This window comes from Apteryx mantelli, chromosome 18 (assembly GCF_036417845.1).
Source record: "Apteryx mantelli isolate bAptMan1 chromosome 18, bAptMan1.hap1, whole genome shotgun sequence".
Classification (NCBI taxonomy): Eukaryota; Metazoa; Chordata; class Aves; order Apterygiformes; family Apterygidae; genus Apteryx; species Apteryx mantelli.
Genome location: NC_089995.1, coordinates 6,706,113 through 6,718,891, shown reverse-complemented (window position 1 = coordinate 6,718,891; position 12,779 = coordinate 6,706,113).

The following is a 12,779-nucleotide window of genomic DNA, read 5'->3' as shown; positions in this document are numbered from 1 at the left end:
GTACAGGCCTTCTACCTTTCTGCCCTGCACCCCACTTTCCTCTCCTGTGTTCCTCCCTCAAGCCTGCTCAGTCTCAACCCACATCTCCCGTTTCTGGATAACACATGCCCAGAGCAGACAGATGTGAAGTGCAGGTGCTGCAAAGAGGATATTTCAGGCATCCACAGGGCAGCATGCGCTCTGCAGTGCTTACAGGAACTCAGCAGGGTTTGGGAGCTACTGCCTTCGCAGAAACAACACACCAGTTTGCTTCCATGCCAAAAATCACTGCCATACAAATAGGTAAGACATGGCTAATCAGCACTATCGTGCTCTGTAGTGGCAGCAATGTGTCTGCACAATCTCCGTCCAGTTACACTGAAATTAAGGTGGACTCACTGAACGTTTTTTTTCTTTGCTAAATTCACCTTTGACCAGCCCCAGGGCAAACTCATAAATATACTTAAATAGAAATCAGAGATAGGATTAATGTTCTTTAATAGTAAAAATCAAAACAGTTATTAACCTATTTAACACAGCCTGACAGGAACAAGTTATTGCATCCAAAAGCTCATCTTAAGGAAAAGCTCCTGTACTCATTTCACATGTCTTTTATATCTTCTTTGGTCTACTTCACATATGAATTCACTGAGCACGTTTTAAACACACAGGTGAGCACTCTAGGTGTCATTCTTACTGACTACTCAAACCACTGTCAGCAAACTTATACTGCCAGATATCCCTGCTAGAGTCTAATCTAACCTTGCTCTTCACAGCCAGCCAGAAACCAAACCATAACTAACTACAGAATACATCTTCGTTTTCCTTTCCAAAGAACAAGTAAGGACTCACCAACCACTCTGATCAGGAGACTCGGAGCATTTTAGCACACTCATGGTTCAGCTCGCTCATGTCAAGCAAACATCTTAGGCCAACACTGTTTCTGCTTGCATGTCCCCAAAGCTGAAGTCCTAAAACCTCAACAAATTTATAAAAGGGCAAATGGTATCTCATCTGTGTCAAGGCAGCAACAGCTCCCGACTCCATCAGACAGACATTGTGGGTTTTGGGGGGCAGGTTCCACTGCCCCACGAAGGGAGAAGAAAGCAGTGGTACTTACTTCAAACCACTTGCAGGGATCCAGTTGGAGCAAACAGCCACTGCCTTGTGGGGATGCAAGACTGCTGGTCCTGGCTGCGGGGCAACCTTCAGCTCCAGCTGGGACCTACAGAGCAGGCTGTCTCATACAAAGTTACAATCAGCAGCACCAGTTTAACAAAACCTGGAAGAATCTGCAATGTGGCAGCTACACCTCCTCTTGAGTATCTTTCACCAACAGGAAACCTCTAATGCAGGCAAAAGAAGAACAGCCCTGCAAGCTTATAAAGTTGGCTTTAGGCTGAGTGGTAGCTCATTAAAACATAGCAGTCACGCAGTGCAAAGCTCTGAGCTGGTGCAAAACCACTCTGATTCCTGTATCACCCAGTGAAGACCCAGGTAAGCATCCTCACTCCACTTCTGCTTCACTCTATGAGAGTAGTTGGTGCCTTAGGAAATAAAAGCATTCCCCAAAGGAATACCCCCACAGTGTTTTGGAGAAATGGTAGACTCTACCTGTGACTAAGTTCTGCAGGCAAGAGGCAACTCCATGAACCATCCCACTATATCATGCACATGGTCCAAAGTCACCAAGAACCTGCTTCAAAACACTGCTGCATGCAAAACTCTTAATAGCGTAATTACTCACATGGAGCAAAACCAGTCTCGTGAATGGAAGGCTCAGAGCAAAGCTGGGTCTCTGCTTCCTGTAAGAAAAAAAAAGAAAAAAAGAAAAAAAGGGCAATATTTTGACATAAAAACTCAAAACAAACAATAACAAAAATCCAAAAGCATGTAATTCTCACCCTCTCCAACAAACGAGACAGGCTTGGCAGGGAAAAGTGATCTCTTTACTAAACCAACTGATACAGCAGGAAGAGACAAAATACCTTTCATGCTCCCAAGCATGTTCTCAAGGTCAGGAATGGGAGTAGGAGATTTCTCAATCAAGCTCGAGTATTAATTTGTTAGTTGATCTCATATCATTGTATTCGTCATACTTACAAATCCATATGCAACTCTCAGTTCTCTTAAAGCAGTAACTGTTCTATTGATTCATGCATTTTATATCAACGCTAAATGTGTTGATATATACAATGACATTCATAGTAATGAATCACAATACTTATTACGTGCATGCATATACCTTACTTTGTCCCAGTAAGGATATTTCAGTGTCATAAGATGAACAGGAATTTTGTTTTAACTTTTTTTTCCCTTAATCTAAACTTATTTTTAAGATGAATAGGGAAAAAGAAAGAACAAAAACCTCCATCGTTTTGGGTCACAGGCAGGCACAGGGGAATCACTTCTCACATTTTTGGTTTGGTCAACAATATGAGAAGAAGTCATCAATTCTACACAAGAGAGTTATGTTCCAGATTTACACAAACGTGACCAAGATCAAAGGGCTGGTCAAAATTCACAAAAGTTGCTCTCCTGTCTTCACATCTGCAAAGCAGATCTCCATGACACTTCAACACACTCAGTTGCCACTCACTCCAGGGATGGAGCTACAAATAGGTGATTTGTAGTTCCTTTTCAGATCCTCTCTCCAGGGACTTTCTTTGTGCTGTTCAAAGTGGGAACTGGCAATACCGAAAATCCAGTTTTTCTTTTTTATATGTACTGTATATCACCCTTTTTCTCACTGCATGTGAGAACCAGTTTTAAATCCATTGGCTTCTTCCTTCCAGTTCCTCAGCCCTCAGGGCACACTGAGGTCATGTTTCCCATATTTTCTTTGAAATCACAAAACCTGCTAGCAGGGGGAAGAGGAGTGGATTTTAAGATATTCCAGAACTCAAGAGCTGGAGCTATAAGAAAGGACTGTGCATTGCAGCACTGATGATCAAATCATGAGTTGGCAAGATTGGGCTTTGATTCAAGTGAACCACAAAGTCACTTAGAACAGTGACTTGCTCTCCTCCCTTTGTTTCAGATCAGCCCATCGTATTTCCTAACGTAAAATGACCCAGATCATTTCTGCTCTGAATCATCAACAAAGAAAAAAGAGGGATGAAGATATCACACTCCACATCTTCATCCCACAGCATATTCCAGAAGGTGTCCAAGGGCACAATTTGACCGTAACTTCTCTCACTCTCCCATGACCTCTTACAAAACATCCCTCCCCATCCCCAAGTTCTCAAAGCAAACCTGCTTCTTTGATACTTAAAGCGCGCACACACACACACACACACACACACACACAAACCATGTGATGCCAAGATAAAAAGCATCCAACAACTCACAGAATTTCAGCTTACTTTGAGAAAAATGATACTTCAGACACAAATAGCAAGGGCTATTCACTGGATACAACTTGCCAAAGGTTATGGGGAAATCCACACGGAGGAGAACTCGGACTCTTCACCACTGTGCTGCTTCAGCAGACAAGTGGGGATCTTTGCCATGACACAGCGTGTTGTGGGTACCGAGGCCGCACCACAACCAAACTGTGCACTAGCACTCATCCAAGGGGGCTTCCTTCCCCTTCCCAAACCTCAGCAGCAGTCATCAGGCATGGCTGCACTGTGCAGCTATTCCCAGGCCTCTATCAAGACGATGCATGCACACGCTGCAGAAAGCCTAACGCACACCTTAATGCAGCGTGACCACAATATCAGCTCGGGTTTGCGGCTGCTTCTTGCAGGAGCCAGTGCAGGAAGGAAGCTAATGAATGCCTACCTGGTCGGGAACATCTTTCCTCCTCTATTTTCAGTCATATGGACACACCACTTGAAGGGTCTAGCTAACAGTAGCCAGGACTGCATCCTCACTAGGAAGAGTGGAAACCCTCAGCGCTAGAAGTGCAGGCACAGCATCATTTCCAGCCATGGACCTCTTCATCTCCACCCTCTGCTGCCGTGGACACAGCCTTCAGCTCCTCCTCATCACCTAGCCTTCCTGTGGAAGGACCACAGTATTTCTGTGCATGACAGAGATGCAGCAGCGCTGGGAACCATCAAGCTGCAGATCATCACATGCGTTTCAGGCTCTGCTATGCCACAACAGCAATGCCTGAGCCATGTCTGGATAGCAGGTTTAGGCTCTCTTTGGTTGCAGAGTGTACCCAGAGAAAAAAGTACATCTTAAGCTTACGCCAAAGACCAGGGACCTGTGCTAGCTGTCAGACTCGCACTGATTACAGCTAAGGAGCAAGAGAAAAGGAGTATGTTACACTTCTTTTCTTTAGACAACACTTAAAAAATCCTGTATTTGACTACTGAAAACAAAAATTACATGGTTAACTGTTCACCTTGGCAGCGGTTTAAAAAGATACAAAATAGAGCCAGGGAAGCCCCAATTTATAGAACTGCAACCCGCTTCCCAGTAGGATAAGGAAGCAAACCTTGCCTGTACGCACTTGCTGTTCCACTCCCCAAATTTGTCATCTGTGCTGGCTTTACACCCAGGGGTATTTCTCCAAAATATCTCCAGGTGAGAAGGACTGTAATCACAGCCCTTTTTTGTACAAGCCAGAGGGCACTAAGGAGCAGCAGCCAAAGCCAAGGTCTGGCCCTTCTGTTTGCTCTTAGAAACAAGCATTAAGGCCACTGCTAGGAGAAACGCGAGGCCTGTCCCTCCTCAGGACACCCCCAGATAGTCATTTCCAAATAGTGAAGTACACATGTATAAAGCCTTGGCGAATGGGACAGGCCTCCTCTGTCGCCGTAGGCTTCCCTCCACACAGCCTTAACCTGCTCGCTTCCAGCATTAGCTGCTTTACTGCATAATCACGCCTTTAGAAAAAGCGCATCACCTTCTCCTGATAGGATCGCCCTTGGGAAGCCAAGGCACTTCAGGTGTGACGGCTGGCATTAAACAAGGGGAGTTAGTGTCAGCCTTCTTGCCCCTGCGTAGGCTTGATTTGGGCATGGATTAGCAGCGCAAAACAGAGGGAAAACCTGTGAAAGCAGAGAAAACACCGAGGTTTCATGTCTGAGGCAGAAGAGGGGGGAGGCAAGCGGCACGGAGGGGACCGTTCCTTAGCCAGTCGCTGCTAATCAAAGCAAGCCATCCTCATCAATACTGCTTCACTTTGGCAGCTTTTCAAGGAAAAAAAAAAAGAAAAAGAAAAAAAGATCACCCTCCCCTTGTGCACCACGCTTTAATTGCTGCGTTGCAAGGGGAAATGCAGGGGGTCAGCAGTAACGCAGCGAGCCGCATCCCCTTGAACGCTTTAAAGGGAAAACCTTTGCAGTCCGGTGGCAGGCAGGGGAGAGCCGTGTCCACCCCCCCGTGCCCCCCGGGGCACAGGCTCTGCCGCTCCATCTGCCGCCCCCAGCTGCTAAATCCTCCCGTCGCCGGCACAAGGTGATCTCCAACTGCAGCGCGCCGCCAGCACGCGAAAGGAAACGCGTTTGGCTTCCTGCCGCCTTGCGAGCCGCGCTCTGCCCACCCCCTTGCTGCCCCTTCTCCCCGCCGCGTTTAAAGCATCCGAACGCCAAGGTGCGGAGACAGCCCAGCTCCTGCCCAGCCGGCTCCTGCCACCGGCTGCCTCCGCCCTCGCTCTCCCCCCGCCTGGCTCCCGCTCTGGAGCCGCGGCTCCGGAGCGTGCGTCAGGGCCTCTGCCGGAGCCTCCAGTCTGGAGCCGGAGCGGTTCGCCTGCTTCCCCGGGTTCAGCTAATAAATTGGGATCAGGGGGTCACCCAGCAGGGGACGTGGAAGCCTGAGAGCCTCTGACACCGGTTTTATTAGTTTTTACTATACATACCATTTCAGGAGCCGGGATGCCATCCCAGTGGGGCCCTCCCCATTGCTTAGTAACTAAGATTTTGCAATCTAAGTTTTGACAAGGTCGTTTTTTACCTCGGAGGCGGGTGGGGGAGGGGAGGACCCCCACGTACATTAATTACACAAACACTGTGGGGACAATGCAAATGGGAACCCACTTCCCCTTCGCATCAGGGCTAAAGAATGGAAAATCTTTTACTACAGGGCTATTTTAACCCCCAAACAGGCCAGGGTATTTTAAACACACGGATACACTCCCGTTCTCTGCTTGCAGCTCAGATGAGCGCGTTTCCACCTACCCTCTGTCCAGCCCTACTGAAACATTCAGCAGCCGCGGAGCCCCGATACCTGGGTTATTTTAGATGCCCACACGCCTCTGCTGGCAGGATGGGAGTGACCCTGATCAAGCCAAAATTAATCAACAAAACTTCCACTGACTTTGGCATCGAAGCGCCGGCTAAACCTCGTGTTCAGTTAAATGCTGCTGGCACACAGCAAATACATTATCTGCTGGCAAACTCCAGCCCCAGCTAATGGAGGTGTGAAGAGCACAAACACCCTGTGGCCTTTCAGGTATGGAAGTCAACAAGAGAAACTCTCTTTTTCCAGGCTAAGAAGCAGGGTTTTTAGAAAGCACGAGAAACAACAAGGTGCAGTCATGGAGAAAAGTGAGTGCTGGGACAACCTCACAAAACAAGGTACAGAGTAAAGCTCCACCAGCGGAAGTCCTGCTCATGAGCAGTTCTCCACCACTGCTTTAGGGGAGCTGGTCTGGAGAAGCGAGCTGCCCCACCAGCCTGCCCTGGATGAAGCAAGGCAAAACAGCTGTCTGGGCCCAAAGCCACCAAAGGTACTGCAGAACAAAGCCATCCCAACCAGCTGGACCTTCTCTCTTCTCTTGCATTTAATGCTGCTTTGTTCAACTGAAGCTTTGCTGTGTTCAATAATTCTGGGCATATTTTTTTTTCTCCCCCCCCCCCCCTTTGCTGCTCTGCTCTGATAAACTCATTCTGTGAGGTGGAAAAAGGTCCTTTGGTCACGCTACCTTTCCCCTCCACCGTCTCCCCTGATCTGGGGCTGTGTGAGGTGTATCCTTCTGATGTGGTTAATCGAGGGCTGAGATTGAGTAATGCTTTGAGGTCCTTTGGTATGCATTCGGCTGGCTGTCACCTCATTGGGCTCCAGCATATGCTTTGAGGTTAAGTCCCAGTGTTTGTGTTTTGGGCCTTTGTTGTGGTTGCTTGATTTGTTCATGATGGCCTTGGCTCTGCCACCCCACAAGCAAATGCAAAATTCACAAAGTGGTGACTCAGTCATTTTATCCACTGGCAGCAGCAGCAGCAGCTGGCAGAGGCTCAAGACAGATCAGAGAACAGGGCAACAAGTGTCTCCAAGATGGATTTCAGACAAACAAGGAAAAATGAAAAACCTGAAAAAGCATGGAGAGAAAGAGCCTGAAATTAAATAAAGAGACAGAAAAACAGCTGGAATGTCAAGTATAGACTGAAAAGATCAAAAGTAAATCTATGATGGACAAGGAACTGTACTGTGGTTCTGAACAGCAGCACTCAAAATACGGCAACTTACTGGCCTATATGGGTTTTTTCCATTGGTTAAACTCAGCTTGCATGTCAAAATAAGTTGTTTTTTGCTGCCAGCACTGGAAGCTCAAAGCAGAACCTACAGATCACGCTGTTTTCTTCCTGCTTCAGGCATCAGCCCTAAAAATAAAATGACCCTGGAGGACTCAAAAGCTGGCTTGCTCGTTTGGCTGATAGGAGATGAAGTAGGATAGCAAGGCTTGTGCTTGTTCTTCTGCAGTTCTATGGGCTCTGTGAGTTTTCAAACAACAACAACATGTCCTCAGAATAGGGGGAAATTCATTCTGACCTGGTTTTGCATTGCTGTAACATCTTCATTGCTGGTGGAGAAAAGAGAAAAAGTGACCCTTATAAGATGTCCTCTCCTATCACACCACACAGAGTGGATATGGAAAACTATAATAGCATCAATGAGCGATTATAGTACCAGACCACTTGTGTGAATTGAGGTTGTGACTCTTCCTATACAAGCAAGGGATTATGAGCTATGACACACATGAAAAGGACATTTTTACTTTAACCACGTTTCAGACTGAACACATTAGAAAGGATTACGTACAGACTGATATGATAAGGCACTCTGTAATGTATTAAAATATCAAGTATCAAGAAGGAAGAAGGATATGTCTGTGGTTACGCACAGCACAGCACTAGCATCCTGGGTCCTCTCCTTGGTGCAACTCTCAGTCATCCAGTGAGACCTCAAGCAAATCGTGCCTTTGCCATGTAGTACTTGTGAAATCACTACAGAATAAACTGAATGGTTTCAGTTTTTTTTCACACGGTGCCCTGCAATTTACATTCAGAGAGCTTCATAACTCATTTCTGTCTGTTTGATCTCCAGCCCCAACTTTCCTGGCAAAATAGCAATTAGAGCACAAGTGCTGAGCCAGGCTCTTTATTGCTGTCCATGCCCTATCAGACTCAGAAAATGCTTGTGACTCAGTCACCTAAACTACGTTCTGTTTATTCAAGTGTAAAGTGGGAATCATTATAATTGCTTTCTAAGCATTAATTGATTATTCCTCAGAACACTACTACAGAATTCCTAGAACAAAGGGGAAGAAAACCAACAAGAGGAGCAGACACGAGCAAAATTGCAAACTGCCAACAATTTATTATTTACTTCTTTTCTTTTTCTGAGTACTGAGATGAGGGAATGTGCTGACTTCACCACTGTGTGCCATGGTGTGCTCTGTAACTTCAGCCTACTCCATCTCAAGTTCTCCTTGTTCAGCCATAACTCCATCACAAAAGTGAAAGTCTAAGTTTCCAGGGAGACTAGTAGGGGTTTTCATAGCTCCCATGAAGACAGTGAAGATCTGTCCACTTACACAAGGTAAGGGTCTGCCTACCTCTACCTATATTTGCTCAGATCAGCCCTTCTATCTTTCCCCATCACTAGGGTGAAAGATAATCAGATGGATATTAAGGGATACTTCTCGCATTTCTATTCACAGTTTCTTGTACTTCACTATGCACTTGTGTGCTTCTGCCAGTGCTCACACATATATACTCTTTTTCTCCTGCTGGCTGAAGTCCTTCTGTAGGTCTACACATTTCCCTAACTGTTAAAGGAGAAGGTTGGAAGACAACTGTGACCAGCAAGCTACTCTATATGAAGAGAAATAATCCCATTAATCCTGAGAAGAAATACCATAAGTGCAAAACGGACGGATCAGCAACTAAAACCCTGGAGTAGATAAGGAACAAAGTCAGAGTGACAGTACATGTGTTATATGGACAGATCAACTTCACTCCTGTAATCATTTCCACACATAAAACAACCAAGAGGAAACACATGTCAGATCACAAAACTCAGGTCTGATTCTCCCTCAAAAAGAAAACAGAAAAAACACAAGCGAAAATGCAACTTTTGGAAATCATTTACATGGAAAGAGGTAAGTATATCCTTTAGCTTGGCAATGCAAACAAAGTCTCCTTTTCTCTAATAAAGTATATGCTCAGCATGTAACAAATACTGCTTTATAGAGTCATAGGTTTAATTTCAATTTTTATGGTGTTAGGCTAAAATGATTCTACTATTATAGTTATTTAGTCACAGGTCAATGAGTCATACAATAGCAACTGCTATCATGGAAGATTAACTGGAAATGTGGTCTGCAAATTTTACTTCTAAAAAATCTCTTTCCTCTCATTTCAGGTACCATCATGGAAGTGGATGAAAGGGCTATAAAGAACACTCAAACATAATAAGCAGGGCTGGCTGTTAAAAATTCAGTTTTCAGCAGGTATTTTCAGTTCTAAGACATTCAGAGTGTCCCTCCTGGAACCCAGAAGTTTCTACTGGTGGAGGGAAAATTTCTTTGGGGGGGGGGGGAGGGTGAAAAATCAGACATTTTTCTTAGCAGGCAGCTAGCTGAACAACATTTCTCATTCTCCTCACAGAACGTTTCAATGGAAAATTTGACCGATCTGACAGAGACCGTTCCAAAGTAGTGATGCTGAGTCATAAAGCACTGCCGTAGCTAACATACAGCCTGATCCAATGCCCCCTGAAGTCAATAAGAAGGCTCTGGAACAGGCCCATGCAAATTAAATGAAGTTTACAGCATGGCTGTTACTAGCTCGGCCCCACTGGAGGAGCTGGCAATGAAAGGCTCCTACTGCTTTCAAGAAGACTCTTCTCTCAATGTTATTTCTGTCCAAGGATGTTCTGCAAATTGAGGCAGGCATCAAACCAATGAGTGTTCTTTGGACTTTGTTGTTGGAAGAGAGGAAGAAAAAACACTTTCACAGCTGTAGGTTGAACATGAAAAATGTGGCAGGTGACAGAAAGAGGGTCATCACACTGTGAGAGTGTGTCAGTTTGACAGTGTATAAGGCCTGGTTTTCTGTTATTTTGTGAGAACTTAGTGTTGGTAAAAAAGAAAAATTGACAATCTATTTAAATCCTGGGATGAGGAATCACTTAATAGGAAAAAACATTCTCCCTGAAATGAAGGAGGAAACAAAGTATATGTGAAGGGGAAGCAGTAATACAAACCAGAAAGTGAGGTGTAAGTCATGGTATCAGAAAAAAGGTGCTCTAGAAAAGACACTGAACAAACCTTACTGATCTCCTGATGCAAGGCACATTCCTTGAATTCAGACATCTTTCAGTAGAGGGTAGGGACCAGAAAAAGGCAAAGCACAGTGATCTGCTGATTCAGAAGGACGGAGAAGAGACAGAGAAAGGAGTGTATGTTATAGGACAAACAAAAAGCCACAAGGGAGCCTTTAACCTCCATGCTCTCAGCTCTCAGTCTAGACACAAGTCAGGCATGGCAGAGAAGGCAGCAACTTCTTGTGCTGGCGTGCTCAGCTCTCACTTGGAGGGACCCCAGGGAGGTGAGGAGACACCCAACCATCAGCAGGATCAGACAAACCCTGCCCTTGGTGGAATTCCACTGGCGACTAAGGAATTCAGGAAGGCATCGAACACAAAGGGAGGATAAGAAGAAGAAATTATTTAATTAGCTACACACCAAAGACAAGAACCTGGGTAATAAAAAAGAGGAAATAGAATTAGTCATTTATGAGCACTAATATGACCTAGCTGGCATTACTGAAGCTGGTACAATGATTTCCACGACTGAATGTTTAAATCAATGGTTGTCATCTATTTTGGTATGGCCCAGGTCTTGGAAGAAAAGGAGGTGTGAAAAAGATGGTATTACCTATTCCCAAGTCACTAACAACTCAGAAAAAAGCTATCTGGAATGCTTCCTTCTTGATGACCCTGATAAAACAACAAAACAGCATATTAGTTGACATCTCCTACAATCATGCTAGAAAGCAGGATAACTGATGTAAAAAACTGGTTGGTTGTGAGGTGTAGGATGAAAAGATAATCTATTTGCCTCAGGGTGTCCCATATGAGAGATGCATACTAGCAGTTTTACTCCACTAATACATCCTATCACTCCCCTTAAAATTAATAAATATTTTGGCTATAACCCATTAAGCTGGGGGAGAAGACACCATCTTGGGGAAATCCCTCTAACTTACCCTTGACAAACAGAGGAACTGATCACACAACTGACAGTGATAATGTAAGTACAGTTACTTAAGAGTCCATCACACTTGTTGCAGGCAACAAAATAAAAGTTCAGACTAGTAATGCTATATATTTGGTTCCTTGAAAAGGTCAGTTTTCACCTTTGTGAAACTGTTATAGGCAAATCAGTTGAAAGAAAAAAGCCTCACTGACAGGAGTATCCCGAGATGGTACTGGTCAAATAACTAATCCACACTATTAAATTGCAGAAGCCTAATAAGAGCAAGGAAAATTATTCAGCCAGTAGAACAATGCATAAAACACAGTAAATCTAAAGTCTATTAGGAATCTTAACAATGGAATCTGTGCTCAGAGCTGATGCTGAACTGCAAAATACTACCAGAGCAAGACATTTTCAAGACAACATGCATAAGCAATTCCCATCTAAGAGTTTCCAAACACGGAAACAAATGTTTTCAGTATATCTTAGAACAAGACAGATTCCAGAAAACAAACCTGATGATGCCAATGTCTTAAAACAATGAACAGAATGATACATTACTCTGATACTGAGCCTGATGAAAACAAATGAACAGAAGGAAAACTCAAAACATGGAAATGGACAAACCTACCCACAGTCAACAAAAGTTTACAGAAACTACAGCCTACCAGACCAATTTGGTTTCTCTTCTTAGATTAGAAACAGAGCTAATAAAGGCAATAGCTGATGATCAGACTTCTGGGAGGTATCTGATATTAGATTTATACAGAATTAAATTTTATACAATGGATCAAAATGGAGTGCACTGTTGTACCTTTTGGTTTTATAATCCTTGGTACTAACAGGGTTGGGAACACCAGTGAAGGGGAACTACAGTCTGCCACCAGCAACAAGAGCTGTTGGCAGGGAGCCTTGGTGTGGACACACAATTCAGACATAGTAGGGCCTGGAATGGTCTGAGCTCATCAGGGTTTACAAACATGCTATAAAATATTTACCGGACTAGTTCTTTGTCTCCATGCTTTCTCTTCCTGAGATATATGCTCAGACTCCTGAAGTCTGGCAAAATAAAAAGAAAATGCCTTTCAAAGGCACTACACCTCTCTGAGCCCAATTAAACAACTATGCTGCCTTTTGCTAGATCCCAGTGGAGTCCCATTCCCATATTAAAACTACATAGTTCTGTTTGCTGGTATGAAATGACTAAGTTTTTCCTTCAGTTTAAGCCATATCCATTACTGGCTGCCGTACCTTGCTCCTCTGCAAAATACACTCTGAATGTAAGGGCTCTAACAATCTATGGGGCCAATATCATTGGTATTAGAAGATCTTCTGAAAAGCAAAACAAAAACCTTTTGGT